This window comes from Hipposideros armiger, unplaced genomic scaffold, assembly GCF_001890085.2.
Source record: "Hipposideros armiger isolate ML-2016 unplaced genomic scaffold, ASM189008v1 scaffold_744, whole genome shotgun sequence".
Classification (NCBI taxonomy): Eukaryota; Metazoa; Chordata; class Mammalia; order Chiroptera; family Hipposideridae; genus Hipposideros; species Hipposideros armiger.
Genome location: NW_017732094.1, coordinates 620196 through 632261, shown reverse-complemented (window position 1 = coordinate 632261; position 12066 = coordinate 620196).

Genomic DNA, 12066 nt, shown 5'->3' with positions numbered 1-12066 from the left:
TTGGAAACCTCTAGCAACTACAATAAACAGTAAACATAGAGCAACTCCTAGCAAGTTTAACATAAAAATCCATTCTATGTGACTATTCTAGTTAAAGACTTCACCATACCTATTTCGGTAATTGATAGATTAGCAGGTATAAAAATCAAGGATATAGTTGAACTGAACAGCAGTACCATTAAGCAATTGGATCTAATTGAAATTTATAGAAAATTTCACCCAACAGCCAAATACACATTCTTCTCAAGCTCATATGGACTATTCATGAAGATAAATGCACTTTAACAAATGTAAGGAATAGAAATCATACAAAGTGTATTCTCAAACTACAATGGAATTAAATTAGAAATCAATAACTGGCTGGAAAGAGCTAGAAAGTTCAGAAATATTTAAGGATTAAACAACACAATTCAACATAACACATGGATCAAAGAAGATAGTTCTAGAGAAATTTAAAAACATTTTGAACTAAAAGAAAATGAAAATAAAACATCAAAAGTTGTGAGGTGCAATGATATTTAAAGGCAAATTTATAACATTAAATACTTTAGTAAAAAAAGGAAGACCTAAAATCTTCCTAACTTAATAACCTTAGCTTCCATTTTATGAAACTAGAGAAAGAAGAACAGTTTAAGGTGAAAGGAAGCAGGAGAAATAACAATCAGGACAGAAATCAATGAAACTGAAAACAGGAAATCAATAGACAAGAGAAAATCACTACAGAAGCGAAAATCAGCAAAACCAAAATCTGGCTCTTTGACAAGATCAATAAAACAGGTCACCTTCTAGTCAGGTTAACAAGAAAAAAATAAGATAAACATTATCAATATCAAAATGAAGGAGGGGTCATCACTATTGATTCCATGGATATTGAAAAAACAATAAATACTATCATAATATAGTGTAACATAATAATATAATAAATACTATTATAAATACTAATATTTATTAAAATAATAAATGTTATGATATTGTAATATGAAGAATTCTAAGCAGTTCAAAACTTGCAATCATTTTATAAAATTGTTTCTATCCACCTTGCCCAAGATTGATTGTTCTGGGTATAAACCAGTACACAGAAAATATTTACTGAGCTCTTATTATGTGTCAGTCTGCCCTAGTTTCTGAAGATATGACGATGAACAAAACATAAAGACATTCTTTCCCACATTGAGCTTACATTTACTTATTCCATAAACATACAATTTTATAACTGATGAGAATTCAGATTGCGTTTTCCTTTCTTCCTTCTTTATTTGACCCTTAACTCTGTGATTGGATCTTTAAAAATAATAATACTAAATAGGTTATATCTTACTTTTATTGGTTCAAAACTCTTGACTTTCTATCTCACTTAGAAGACAAGTGAATACCATTAAAATGTCCCTGCTTGCTGTCCCTTGCCTCTCCATACTACCATGACCCTTGGCCTTTGCCACCTTTCTCTTTACTTAGCTTTAGTCTCATAGGCATTCTTGTTCAATTCACTTGGAATACTCTTCAGTCAAATAGCTGTATGGCTGGTTCCCACATGCAAATATGTTTTTAGGCCTCTGTGCAAATATGTCTTTATTGTTGAAATCTTCTCAGACTATCCTATACAAAATATAAACCTCACTCTCACTATTACTCTTACCCTGCTTTAATTTTCTCTATAGAAATGACCCTTAGCTGATATAATATATGTTATATTTTTTTATTGTCTATACATGCTTAACCATACCCAAATATAAGCTGCATGAGAGCATAGAGTTGGTTTAGTTCATTACCATATCACCAACACTCGCGGCAATGCCTGATATGTAGTAGATGCTCAATTACAATTTATTAAATGAATAGACTCCCAATTTTCAAAAGACACATATATTCTTCTATGTTTGTATTTTTCAAACTTTTATAATATTAAGAATCTCCAGAAGTATTATTAAAATCAGACACTTGGGCCCACCATTGAACTACTAAAATTATAATCTCTAAGAATTGATGAGGGATTAAAAAAATTAAAGATTTAATTTTCTGTCAATATTTTTAAGCTACTAAATATGACATCCAGAATAGATGAGCCTTTGTTTGGACACCTTTAGAATATTTGGATACAACTACCCAGGGGAGAAATGAATGCTTCTGAAATATATAATGAAACATAAAATATAAAATATGAGGTGTGATCAAATAATAGAGAGAATGTTTGATTGTTTGTTTGTTTTTGTTTTTTTTTGTTTTTTAGCTGAGCCATCCTGCTACCTGTTGGCAGCTCAGTGGCTGCTCAGCTTGGGCTGGACTCGAACCGCTGTTGCTCAGAGCTCAAACTCTTAAGCGAGCTCTTAACCAACTGAGCCACTCGGCCGGCCCTAGAGAGAATGTTTAAATAAAAAGAAATATATTACAGTAAAAGACACATTGTTATTAATTCCCCTCAAAATATTCCCCCTCACTTCGAACACACTTATCCCATCATTCTTGCCACTTTCTTAAGCAGTTCTGTAAATCCTCTCTCGTGAGTGTCTTTAGTTGTGCTGTTGTGGACTCCTCGATGTCCTGAATCATTTTGTTTTGGGGGAGAGCCAGAAGTCACATGGTGCCAGATCCGGTGAATAAGGTGGATGAGGACACACAGTAATGTTTTTATTTGACAGAAATTGCTGTATACCAGAAGTGATGTGTGACACAGAACATTGTCAAAATGGAGAATGAAGTACATTCATGAAAAAGGACTTCCAAAACTGCTTCACAAAGTGGCAAGAACTATGGATAAGTGTGTTCAAAGCAAGGGGGAGTATTTTGAGGAGAATTAATGGCAATTAATTCTTTACAGTGTCTTTTACTGTAATAATTTTTTTTTATTTAAACATTCACTGTATTGTTTGATCACACCTCGTAGATATGTTGGGGACGAAAGGACAGGGAGTGTTCAAAAAATAGAAAAATATGGACAGGTGAGCATAATCTTGCAGCAAATCTTAGAATAAATCTAAACCTGGAGCTGAGCAAAGTACCTGGAGGCTGAAGCCTGCAAAGACAGGTGGACAGTGAAAAATACCAAAAGAAAAAGTAACCAAAGGCTTACACCAGGGGAGCCTCATATTTTTAATGTAAAACCTCCACATTGACTGATAACTTAAATGAAGTGTTCTACAAATACAGTGATTTTGGGGAAACTGCTGAGGAAAGAGTCTATGTCACATTTGATTTTCACAATAAAGAAAGAAGTTAGCGAACTGAGACATGAATGAGACTAGGAACCACTGAAAGCAGACAAATCACTCAAGGTATTGGATTTCAGAATATGGATCTTTGCATCAGTTATGGTTTGATCAGAAAAACAGTACAATTCTGAGAGATGCAATGGTCTTATTGTAGAGATTCCACCTTACATGATCATGGGAGCTAGTTAAGCATTCTATGTAAGTCTGCTGCCCCTGTGTCAGACACTGTGTCAGATGAGTTGGAAAAGAAAGACAGAAATGAAAGCAGGAAGAACAAGGACAAACTGGAATGCTTGAGGATGAGCTGGAACCATGAGGACAAACTAATAGCATCCTATCACAGGTCACTGCCTCAATCTTGCACTGCCTACAGCCTACAACTTTGTTTAGGCAGGGGACCTGCAGGAGAGCTGGGGTATTTCTCTACAGTGTTTCATATAAATGTGGCCTAGGACCTAGGGAAGCTGAAGGAAGAGATCTAGTAGAGCTGAAGGAGCTTTGGGCCTGGCTGCAGCCTCGAGGAGATCCAGCAGAAGCTGAAGCTGCTGTGGGGGGACTACTGCTTCAAGTCAGTGAAGTGAGTCAGCAGATCCATCACAAAATACGTGACCTGCAAGAGCATCTGAGGTAGTCTGATCTTCCAAGCATGAGCAAAGCCACTACTTAACTTCTTTCTTTCAAATCTTATTTATATATCTATGGGACAAACCTTAACTCAGAATCATGCAAGGAAGGACATTTTGAAAATGTTGCTCTAGTTTAGGGATTTTGGCACAGTACAAAGCCACCCAGGTCTGTAAGTGTTCTCTATAGTGGGTCAATAGCCATTCCAAACAGTACTGTAAAAACATTTATCATTTATTATTACCTCTTACAGTTCTGGAAGCTGACAGGGCTTGGCTAGGAGGTTCTTGCTCTCAGATTTCTCATGTGGTTGTAGTCAGTGTTGGTGGGTCTAGAGTAGGGGTCGGCAAACGTTTGAGATGGAAGAGCCGCCAGTGGTCAGCAAACTGCGGCTCGCGAGCTGCAGGCTCTGAAGTAAAATTGAAAATAAAAATAAAACTATCATAGTTTTATTTATAAGGTTTTTAAAGGATATTATTCATATAATGGTGATTATGTAAAAATATATTTATGGCTCTTGAATAATTTTTAAATTGGTTTGAGGGACAGGATTTGCTCTTCCAGGGATCGGCAAACTTTTGAGACGGAACATACCCAAAGAGCCGCTTGTGGCTCGCAAGCCACAGTTTGCTGACTAAGATGAGCTAGAGTCATCTTGAAGGCTTTCTCTCTCAAATGTCTGGTGGACAGTGATGTCTGTCATCTGGCCCTCATCTGTTGCTGTGGGATGGAAGACAACTATGTTACTTGCATTTCATCACAGCAGCCTGGGTAGTTTTCAAGGCAAATATCTGAAAGAGCAAAGTACAGGCTGCATTACCTTTTAGGACACAGCCTTGAGAGTCATGCATAGTCACTTGTGCCACATTAATGAGTGTATTCGTCATGGCTTAAGCAGAGAAACAGAGCCAGTAGGCGATATATAATAAAATATTTATTGAAAGTGCGGGGAAGGGAAAAAGTACCCATTTCCCCCCTCTGTTTCTTTTGGCTGGCCAAATAATCATATCAACAAGAGACAGATTGACAAGAAAAAACTAAATTTAATTTCATGAATATGGGAGCCCCACATATGCAACAGAGTCAGAGACTCTACATACATGAGACGTTCTGAGTCAGAAAGAAAAATTGAGGTACATAACACATTCTGAGCTAGGGATGAGGTAATGCACCTTAGGGGTTCAGAAGGTAATTGCAGGGAGAGTGGGCGAGTACATGTTCAGTAGTTATTAGTTTGCCGTGACATACAGGTAGGTAAAAAGTCATGGAACAGAAGTTTCTCTTGAGCTCGCAAGGTCTCAGTTGCCTTTAGCTCAAAATAATCTACATACCACTGGAACATGTTTTGGGGTAGCTTGTTCTGAACTCCCACAAAAGATATTGGCTCACATAATTTTGGGGGCTTTGTAGGCATGTTTGAAAACCATAAGGTGGGCCATCAGGAAAAGCAAGCTGAACTGCTTTGGCATCACAGAGGGTGCCCCCCCCACAAAACGTATACACATTTTAAGAAAGAAAAACTGTATTAAAATTGTAGTACTCAATATATACCAATAGCCAAAGATAAACACAAGTCACGTTTGACCTCTGCATTTACAAGAGGTGCTCAAAGTGGCAATCATCAGCGTCCAGACACCTCTGATTATGGCGAACTACTGCTTGAGCAACGTTGACCAAAGTGTCCACTTGTATACATTTTTTTGGTACCCCCGGTATATATATTCTCAGTGACATCATGTAGATTATTAACATCTTTCTTTCTGGAGTCCAAACAATTGTCTCTAGAAATATATTTTTTAAACAACTTCAAAAAACCATATTTATATAATAGCATATAACCTTTTGTCCCACAAATACAAACTTTATTTTCTCAAGCTACAATAAATACTGTGTCCCTTACATCACTATCTCCTGCTCCTTCTCATGAATTCTCGGTCTTCTCTCCACCTCACACTCACACACTACAGTGTGGATAGGCCAATCTATTGGGTTGTCAGAAAAGTCATGACACATTTTTGCAACAAAAAACATAGAAAAAATACATCATGACTTTTCTGACAACCCAATACAATTTCTGTTTTAAAGAGACAGATGAATAAAGTGTAGTCTGAGGTAATCAAATTCCACAGAATTGCTGCTATATGAAAATAATACATTTTGAAAGCTAAGTTCATGCTGAGAGCCTTTAACTAGTTCACTGATACATGGGTACTACTACTCAAAACAAGTTAATGAGCCACTCAAGACAAGACTAGAAGGACAGAGTTGACACTTTCAAATGAGTTTAATCTGCTTGCTTATAGATGAAAACATTGAGGACGGCTTTCGAAGGCTTAGAAAACTTCAGGATAATTTTCTGATCACCAGCCAATAGTTTGATAAGAGTGTTGTGGAATTGATAGAACCAGGTACTTTTTCCATGTTTTTCTGGTTTTGTTTTTATATTCTTTACTTTGGTTTTGTCTAAACATGCATCTGTCACACATAATTTTCTTCTTTTGTTCTCTCAAAATACCTATAAAATGACATTTATAAAGATGACTAATTAAAAGAGATGAAATGAATTAAAACACTTTAGCTCAGCAATTTGCTGACTTTATATGGAGAAATTAACTGGAGTCTCAGGTGGAGGGAGACGTATTGATACATTAAGTGTTCAGTGTTGGTCACATTTCAGTGTTGATCACCAGCCTTGGAGAGTCTGTTCTCAGAACTTTAGATCACAGATAGTGAGATTCAGCCAATGGCTATCTGTGAAAACAAGCTCCAGGCGTTTTCAACCTTCAGCACTCTGAAAGTTGCTTCCAGAGAAGAGCTTATCCTACCAAAAACATGTGAAATGTAGCTCTAAATGCACAGTGTTATTTTTTACATTACTGTTAAGTATCCAAAAAGAATATTTGGTTTCAAAGTTTCTTTTACAGGGACTTCAACACTCATAAAATAATATTTTGTTTATTGAAGAGTTGCCCACTGATTTAGGAAATTAAGCCAAACTCCTTCAACCTTGCAACATTACCAATGACAACATAGAGGTTAAACCATATAACTTAGAATTCCATATTATAGTATCAATTAAAAGCATCTATTGAACACTCAACTGAACAAGAAATAGTTTATGTAGGAATATGTTGAAACACAACTGAGTTATTTCTGTTTTTTTTTTAATATTTTTATTGGGGAATTGGGGGGATGGGAACAGCGGTGGGGAATTGGGAGAAGAGGAACAGACAAGTTGCTGTCGTTTTGTTCTTCAGTCTAGTTGTGGAGGACGTCGCCTCACTGGCCCAATTTGGCACCATCATTGCGCTCTTCCCAGGTGAGGCAGAGCAGTCTCCGGCTTCTGGATGGCAGCTCACTGCGGCTGCTGGCCACTCATGCTGGCTGCTGGCTACATACGGTAGCCCATGGCAACCCACTGCCACAGGGGCTGCAGCCTACGCCGTCGCCGGTGACTCACGGCAGCCCAGCTCCAGGTTGAGCTGTTGTTCAGCATCTTAGCTGTGGAGGGCAGTGTCACTGGCCCTCATATGTGGGATCTGAACCGGGGCCCTCTGGCATCCCAAGCTAGTTCTTAACCATTGCACCACTTGGCCGGCCCAAGTTATATCTATTTTTAACTTGCTGAAATCTACTTAAAGGCTAAGGAATATACATATGCAGACTACTAACAGATTTAGCCAAAAAGTGTCTATCTTTAGTGCAATCAATCTATGTTAAGAGAACTCCAAATTACAAGACATGAAAGACAAGAGGCTCAGTGTACTTACTTCGTGCTGGTCAGACCACTTGCCACTGTGGGAACCATCGTATTTTAAGAGTAATATACATATATATGCAAGTTGTTGGAAGTTTTCTTGGTATTATATGCTATGGATAATTAATGATGATTTTGGTGCTGTTTACTCTGAAAAAAGTTCTTAGAGAATGCACGGCAACATTTCTCAAATATGCGAAGATTTGTCATGTGAAAGTGAGATAAGACACTGTGAGAGTAAATCTATAAAGCAAAAGCTAGTGAGTAAATATTACAGAGAGGAAGGTTTTGCTCAATGTAAGAAATAGGTAGTAGACTTGTCCAACCATGGATATATCTCCATGGGAGGTAATGAAGCTTCTCATTTTACTTTCTACTTACAATTTTTATTAATAAGAACAGTCTCTCACTAGATCTCCATTTCGTCAACTCTGCATGCATTAGCAAAAATTGAAGAGTGTCATTTTGGCTTAATAAGAAGTAGACTCACAAAGGACCTCTTAGAAACTAAGCTATGTATAAGTAGAAACATATCAGTAGTTATTTCTCTATGATTAGAAATATTGAAAGTGGATATTATTCACTAGTGAACTGATAGAGGAGCTTTTTGTACTTGATGGAATGTTGAGTTATATCCTCTTAGGAATCTTTATGTAATGCTAAGATTTTTACAGCCTTAATAAAGATTGCTAAAGTAAGATTCAGGAGAGCTGAGTCTTACTATTGCCTTTTGTCATTTCACCATGGAAAATTACTTAGCCTCTCTGGTTTTCATACATCCCAAATGAAAGGATCATACCACATGATAGTTAAGGGTCCCTTTAATTCTTTTTTCCCCAGTTCTTTTGAGATATTATTGACATATAGCATATATAAGTTTAAGGTATAAAATGTGATATTAAATATATGTATATATTACAAAATGATTGACAGCAAGGTTAGTTAACACCTCCACCCTTTCACATAATTGAGATAGTTTGCATGTGTGGTAATAACATCTAAGATTATTCTCTTAACAACTTTCAAGTATATAATATATTAATGTTAACTATAGTCACTATGCTGTGCATTAGATCTCCAGATCCTATTTATCTTATAACTGGGAGTTTAAACCCTTTGACTAACATCTTCCCATTTTCCTCCATTCCTTAGTTCCTGGCAACCACCATTCAATTCTCTATGTCTATCAATTTGACTGTTTTTTAGATTCTGCATATAAGTGAGAATATATAGTATTTGCCTTTTTCTTTCTCACTTATTTCAGTTAGCATAATGCTTTCAAGGTCCATCCATGTTGTTGCAAAAGGCAGGATTTCCTTTTTTTTATGGCTGAATAATAGTCCAGTTTGTGTGTGTGTGTGTGTGTGTGTGTGTATGTGTGTAGGAAATATAATTATTTACCTATACGTCTGTTGATGGACACATGTTATTTCTACCTCTTGGCTATTATAAATAATGCTGCAATGAACATGGGGGTGCAGACATCTCTTTGAGGTAGTAATTTCATTTCCTTTGGATATATACACATAAGTGAATTTACTGGAGCATATGATAGTTCTATGTTTAACTTTTTGAGGAAGCTCCATGCTGTTTTCCATAATGGCTGTACCAATTTACACTCCTACGAACAGTGCACAAGGGTTCCATTTTCTCCATAGTCTCACCAACATTGATGTGTCTTGTCTTTTTGTTAATAGCCATTCTAAGAACTGTGAGGTGATATTTCACTGTGGTTTTGATTTGCATTTCCCTGATAATTAATGATGCTGAGCATCTTTTCATGTATCCGTTGGCCATTTGTATGTTTTCTTTGGGAAAATGTCTATTCAAGCTACTTGTCCATTTTTCAATCAGATTTTTTGTTTTTCCTTTAATACTTAAAAAAAGGATTCTATGTGTAAAAATAATGGACACTATTGTAATTTAGCAAGAGAAAAGATTGTTTAATGGGTGAAATAGTTTATGATAGTCTAACATGCACAAAATACGCTCACTGAAGTTCCCTAATGAGGTATGTTTCATGTGGGGTTTGAAGAATAGCTAGGGTTTCAATATGAGGGAAATTTCATATTAAAAGGAAAATAAGGACAAATGCAAATTATGGGCAGTAAGTGAATCTGGAAATATTAAAAAACTTCTAGTGGGATACACTGGCCAAATGGACCATACGTTGAAGCTACCCTGCATGGCAGAAGACAGCAAACTAGACTCCATGGGTCAATTCTGTCCTGTTTTTGTAAATACATTTTTTTTGGATCCCAGCCACACCATTTGTTTACTTATTGTTTATAGCTGCTTTCCTGCTATAATGCTAGAACTCTGTAGCTGTGACAGAAACCCTGTGGCTGGCAAAATTCTAAAATTTTTACTACCTTGCCCTTTAAGGAAAAGTTTGCATACTCCTGCTATAAGGAATCATTATATGACCTTAGAAAGGAAAAACAGAAATGCTTTGCTCGAGTGCAATCCCCAAAGGATTTTCTCTGCAGCTGTGATTCCATGTTCTTTATTATTTTGGAAGGAATCACATGATCATTGTTAGAATATAAAAGACCACAATGGTTCAGTGGAAAAGCAGGAAAATCTTAGTGATTTACAGCAGCTAACTCTCTCTGTCTCAGGAACAAGGAGAGGCTGACTTACAATTTATTTAAATCACAGTAATGTGATACCTGCACTATATGATATTTTGTATAACTTCAGGTATTATTTCATCTTCAGTATTCAAAAATAAATCTTGTTCTGGCTTTAAGAATTAGGAGAATAGTTAACTACATAAGTAATTATGCTCTACCTGGTAGATTGAAGATATATTGGAGAGTCTTCATTTTTGTCTAGCACCTTATTTTTCCTTTATTCATCTGCTCATTTATTTCTTCTTGGCCAAAAAGTAAGTTTGCTTCAGAGAGCTTTAGCACTGAAAAGTACGGTGAAGGCATAACTCACCAACATTAGACAATTCAAAGATAAGGCTGTTTCTAACTCACCCCCAATTTTCCATTGATTTGCACCTTTTTCCTTTTTGTGTAGCAGAAGCCAGGATGAGTTATGCCAGGTTAGCTTAACACCTGATGATCAGTTCTATGTGATTGGTGAAAAGCGTTGCTATCCATAAAACTCACCTAGTTTCAGACCCTATCAGGCTGTAATCATAACGATGCCATTCCTACATCAATGTGATTCTAAAACTGCTTGTTCAGTGCTGAGATAAAAATTTCCAAACCAGTTGGACTTTCATTGAAATTGCTTGGGAATTGTGAGTAAATCATTTCATTAAAATACTGAGAACAAGTTGAAAAAGCATTGTGGTATTGCCTGAAGATGCGGAGATGACACTATTTTTTTCTTCTCTCTTTCCACTGAACCTTTGTTTTCCTACTGTCCTTGGGTTTGAACTGGAATCAGATAGATGGCAGGTTAATTACTGGTCTGTGTGTGACAATCAATGATTTTTTTCAATCTCTCAATCTCTCTAAAATGAGGCTAATAATCTCTCTTAAACAGCTGCTAAGAGATTTAAATAGGAGCCAAAGGAGCCTCAAGTAGGTAATCTTTCTCATACACACAAATGTTTTCTATCTTGAGGTTATAGAACCTGACTATTCCTTATTGCACAAGATTCTACTTAGAATAAAGTTTCATAAACTTACTAAGTATCACGTGTTTCGGAGGAACTGGTGACAATTGCCAATGCTTGGAAGGTGATTATCAATTATTAAATAGCTGCTCTGGTCTAGGCAGTTCACTGGCCAGATTGAAATGACATAATACATTGTAGAGACAAGGCAAGCAGCCACCTGAAGAGGGAATCCCCTAATATTGATATCCTGTGCATTTATCTAAGTCTGTTCTAAAGATAAGCATATCAAATCAATATTTCTCAAATGAGTGAAAATTTAAACTCCAAACTGACCCTAAGTATAAGAGACAGAAAATGTTGAGAATATGTGATCCAGATAGCTTTCTTATCCCTTTGCTTTCATTCTGATAAAATAGATATAAAAAATAAAATCTTTAAAATAATACACACATGCACATATTTTCTGCTCAAATGATGTGACCACTGTCTGTTTTTAGGGCGAAAGCTCCTCTCCAAAAGCTGCACACAACCTACATTGGCAGTGGTTTGAGAAGTTGATTCTCACTAAAACATAAATATATTGTTTATATTAATATATTCTATGAGGCGAATATGTTGAGACTGATAAATAATTGAGAATAAAATTTTAATGTAATTAAAATATTCTTTGTATCATTTATCTAATTTCTGATGTCCAATCCAGAGGTTTAAGGCACAATCATATTTTTATACTTCCTTTAGGACTTGTAACCTTGAATACATCAAGGCTCCTGCTCAGATTTCGGACTGCTTCTTGACAGCTACATTTGTCTCACATCAATACACCATACATATGTGCACGCGCGCATGCACGCGCTCACACACATGCACACTACATAAACTGTACTATTGTATTTGTG